The sequence below is a fragment of the Piliocolobus tephrosceles genome, unplaced genomic scaffold, assembly GCF_002776525.5.
Source record: "Piliocolobus tephrosceles isolate RC106 unplaced genomic scaffold, ASM277652v3 unscaffolded_31340, whole genome shotgun sequence".
NCBI lineage: Eukaryota > Metazoa > Chordata > Mammalia > Primates > Cercopithecidae > Piliocolobus > Piliocolobus tephrosceles.
In genome coordinates this window covers 173-4,863 of record NW_022314689.1, presented here as the reverse complement: position 1 = coordinate 4,863, position 4,691 = coordinate 173, and the positions used below count along the sequence as shown (strand labels likewise).

Below are 4,691 nucleotides of genomic sequence, written 5' to 3'. Positions count from 1 at the left end.
ACAAGGCAGCTGTCTCACACTATAGAAAAAATATTCATGAACAAATTCATATCAATCACAGTGAGGGGTCACACTTTAAACAGCCCATCACGTGCTCAATACATCCAAGTCAAAGAAACTCCATAGCACAGCTATGTCCACTGTTACCCCCAACAACCCACACACATCAGGCCCCCCAGGGTCTCACCTTTATAAGCTGTGAGAGACATATGAGAGCCCTGGGCACTTTGGCTACCTGGGGTAGAACAAAAACAGAACCTGGTCCGAGCCCACAGGAGATGTGGCTAGAGGAGGAACTGTGGGCTGGGTGAGCTCCCCCATGGGCTCCCAACCACAATATCCCAAGGATTTCAGGGATCAGCCCCCTTCATACTTACTTGCAGCCTGAGAGTAGCTTCCTGCTTTTCTATCTGTTGGAAGAAAATGTCCTGTGAGAGGCCAGAAAGGTGGCAGGGCCATGAGGTCCTAGAGGAACCTCCTAGTCTTGGACCCTCGAGAAGTTTCCAGAAATGTGTGACTGCAGACCAAGGGCAGGATCAGGAAAAACAAGGAAAACAGATGTAGGTCTGGGACCAACTGCCCTCCTAAGGTCTGTCCTCAGCAAGGACCTTCCCCTGACCTGTGACTGCTGGGATCAGGTCCCCATCACTACAATCATCAAGGTGATAAATCTGTCCTTCACTGTCACAGGTGCTTTACAAAAGAGTAGGTGCTGGCACACAGGGCCCAGGCTGGGTCAGCCCATGAGTGTGGATGGTGCTTCCCAGTAACCGGGAGGGCACTTCTACATGGGGCTTGGAACCCTCAGTGAGACAAGAAATCTCAGACCCCACCTGTCATCCTTTCCTCACCTGAGCTCTTCTTCCTCCATAGCACAGCAGCGACCACAGCTCCAGTGATGACAGCTGCAAGGACAACCAGGCCAGCAACGATACCCATGATGGGGATGGTGGGCTGGAGAGACAGCTCTGGGAAAGGAGGGGAATGTGAGGGTTCTGACCCCCAGGCCCCAGACCCGGCCCTGCTAAAGGTCTCCAGAGGGGCTCCTGCTTCCTCGAAGAGACATGATCCCCCCCATCTCCCTCCTTACCCCATCTCAGGGTGAGAGGCTTGGGCAGACCCTCATGCTGCACATGGCACGTGAATCTCTGCTCCTCTCCAGCAGACACCACCACAGCCACCCACTTCTGGAAGGTTCCATCCCCTGCGGGCCTGGTCTCCATGAGCTCCATGTCCTGGGTCTGGTCCTCCCCATCCGACTGCCAGGTCAGTCTGATCTCCACAGGGTAGAGGCCCAGGGCCCAGCACCTCAGGGTGGCCTCATAGTCAAAGACAGGGTGGTGGGTCACGTGTGTCTTGGTGGGGTCTGAAAGGAAGAGTCAGAAAACTCAAGCACTTTGCATCTGTCATGGGACACTCCAGCAGCACCCATGTGGCTATCTTGAGAATGTACAGGACACCCGGGGTGGGGAAGGGAGCACAGAACCCAGATAGCAGCCTGGACACAGGCACCTGGGATAATCTCCTATTCCTTGGAAAGTTCTAGTCTCTGAGCGGGGGAGCAGGGACTTCTGGTCCTGACCTGAGTGGAGGCCAAGGGATTCAGAGGAGCTGGAGTCAGACCCTCACACACATTGCGTGTGAGGCAGAGAACAAGGCCTGAGGGGAAAAGTCCTGGTACCCATGGCTGCTGTGGGGTCAAAGGGAACCCCTGATCAGTATTCCAGGGATTGTCTTCCCCTCCACTCCCTCAGAGACTTCATCCCTCGATTGTCCCAGAGAGCAGGGCGGGCCCTCAGAGTCACTCTCTGCTACAGGATCTGGAAACCCAGGAGGATTCCTCTCCCTCAGGACCGGAGAGAGGGCGATATTCTGGTGTTGTTGCCATTTTCTTCCCCTCCTTGTGCGAGGCCAGCCCAGGAGATCTACAGGAGATCTAGGAGGCGCCCCATGGCCCCTGGTACCCGCGCGCTGCAGCGTCTCCTTCCCGTTCTCCAGGTGTCTGCGGAGCCACTCCACGCAGATGCCCTCGAGATAGGCTCTCCTTTGCTCAGCCACATTGGCCGCCTCCCACTTGCTCAGGGTGATCTGAGCCGCAGTGTCCGCGGCGGTCCAGGAGCGCAGGTTCTCATTTAGGACGATGTAATCCTTCCCGCGTAGGCGTACTGTTCATACCAGCGGAGGAGGCGCCCCTCAGGCCCCACGTCGCAGCCAAACATTACCTGGGGGATGTGAGACCCTGGCCCAGTTCCCGCGGTCAGCCCCGCCCACCCAGCCCTGGCCCAGCCCCGGCCCAGCCCCTAGCAACCTGCAGAGATTTTGGCCTCAACTGAAGATGAAACCGGGTAAAGGCTCCTGGGGCTCTCCAGGGTCGAGGATCTCTGCAGGTCCCGCAGCCTCGGGGTTGATCTTGGACCCGGAGACTCAGGGGGACCAGGGCCGTCCGTGAGGCATGAAGCCAGGAGTAAGTGATATGCGCCCCGGGCGGGGGTCACTCACCGGCCTCGCTCTGGTTGTAGTATCGGAGCAGGGTCCTCGGGTTCACTCAGCCAGTCTATGCCTGGGCCTTGGCGCCCAGTGTCTGCAGCTCCCAATACTCCAGGCCCCTCCTGCTCCACCCACCGCGCCCGCGGCTCCATCCTCGGACTCTAGGCGTCGCTGTGGAACCGCACGAACTGCGTGTCGTCCACGTAGCCCACGGCGATGAAGCGGGGCTCCCCGCGGCCGGGCCGGGACACGGGCGGTGCTGAAATACCTCAAGGAGTGGGAGCCTGGGGGCGCGGAGAGGCTAAGACCCGCCCGACTTTTCTCCCCGCGCAGCTTCCCGGGTCCCGCGCCCCCACCGGGAGGGCCCCTTGCTCCTCTCTCCTCCCGCAGAGGCCGTTTCCCTCCTGACCCCGCACTCACCCGCCTTGGTCTCGGTCAGGGCCAAGGTCCCCGAGAGCAGCAGGAGGAGGGTTCGGGGTGCCATGACCCCATCGTCGGCGTCTGGGAAGACTCCGAGTCCCCGTGGGTGCGTGTGGACTTTAGAACCGGGGCCGCGCGACCCTGATTGGCTTCTCTAGCAACCCGACACTCAGTGGAAGTGAGAACTGGGTCCGCGTAGTGAGTGTCCAGGAAGAAGGACCCGTCGCAGGTTGGGAGAGGGAGAAGAGAAACTCTGCGGAGATTAGGAATCCCCAACGCTGGGACTCCCCAGCCCATCCACTACCTTCGGGGCCTGAGACTCAGAACCACGCCTAGGGCCCTGGGACTTCGCCCTGACCCAGCTCCTCTTGTGCCAAGCGCTCTGTCTCAATGTCTCCCTGAGTCTTGGCCCAGGAGCTGTCTGAGAAACCAGGAAGAAACCCTCGGCTTGGGCCCCCTCCCTCTCGCTTCACTTTTCATGCCGGAATTCCCATCCCTGAAATGGGCTCCCTGTCTCCCACTCTTTACCTGTCCCCCTGGAGCCTTCTAGAAGAAAACTCACCCCAGGGAGCTTGGTGCCAGAGAGGGAGCTCGCCCTGGGAATGGAGGTGTAGAGACAGGGCTTTTTTTTCTTTTCTTTCTTTTATCTTTTTCTTTAAATCTGGAAAAGTTGTGCCTGAGTGCATGAGATAGAATAGAGATCAGTTTGCTTTTTGTTTATTAACAACAGTGAGTAGCAGAATCTTGGTAATCCCTGAATGATCAGGAATTTAATCGGTAAAAAATGTGACTTCGGCCCCTTGGTATATAAATGTGTCTAAAAGCGTTACAACAGGACTCACAAAGCTCCTAAGTTTCACTTTCGCAGGCAATGTGTCTGTGACTCCCGCTGTTATTTTAGATTTACCTTCATTCCATAGCCCTGAGTTTCTGTGTGAGTCCAGAACATCTCCTCAATACAAAGTAGCCACTATGTTCCTGTATGTTGCAACCAGGAGTCAGTACAGACTTTATTGACCTCAAAGTTGCAAGCACTAAATGCCGTCACAGTGCCCATCACCAGTGCTCATGCACTGCCAGGTTTTAGGAAGTATCCACATCTAAGTGGTGTGTATATTTTATAGGAACACTTAGTATTTTTAAAACCTGATTAACATAAACATTAGTTTTTAAGCAGATCCACTTAAGGTATTAAAGGCCAACTGCAAGTAACACCCTTCCAGGCTCTGTAGATGAATGTATTGAAATACTGTAAATCAATGTGTTCAAACCTAAGAGTTCTGCTGCTTTTGAATTCTGTCCCCCTGCTCCTTTTCCTCACCTCCTGCATCCCCATCCCTTCCCTCCATCCCTTGTATCCCTCAGGCCCTCCTCTTCCCTTAGTCCCCATCACACTGTCACTCCTGAATTGTGACACTGGCACTCTCCCATTACCTGCTACGTGACTGTTCTCTCCACAGTGGTCCTGCTAATGTGAGTCAAAGTGTGTCATTTCTCCACCTAAAACACTCCAGTGGCTCCAACTCGATCTTGTGAAGCTTCTAGAATGCCAGGCACGTGAGCATATGAGGGGACACCTGGTTCATTGTAGGGACTAAATGAATTTTTGTTGACTGAATGAATGAAATATGAGTGTATTAAATTGCATCACAGAAAATTATAAAATGTAAAACACTGAAGAAGATTTCATTTTATGTAACTAGTGTGTATATCAATTCATCAGTTCATTCCATGAGTCTGTGGAGCCTGTGTGTGAATTTTATAAGAGTGTGTAACAAATTGTC

General features: G+C 54.6%; 1 pseudogene across 1 annotated transcript; it reads right to left on the bottom strand.

Annotated features, from left to right (window-relative positions):
- Window positions 1-240: 240 nt before the first annotated feature.
- LOC111544502 lies at window positions 241-3,335 on the bottom strand (annotated as a pseudogene). Its single transcript, XR_003308406.2, has 5 exons — window positions 2,908-3,335; window positions 1,965-2,771; window positions 1,091-1,366; window positions 852-968; window positions 241-517 (listed from the first exon to the last, which is right to left on the bottom strand). The product of XR_003308406.2 is annotated as an HLA class I histocompatibility antigen, alpha chain G-like (transcript).
- Window positions 3,336-4,691: the final 1,356 nt, after the last annotated feature.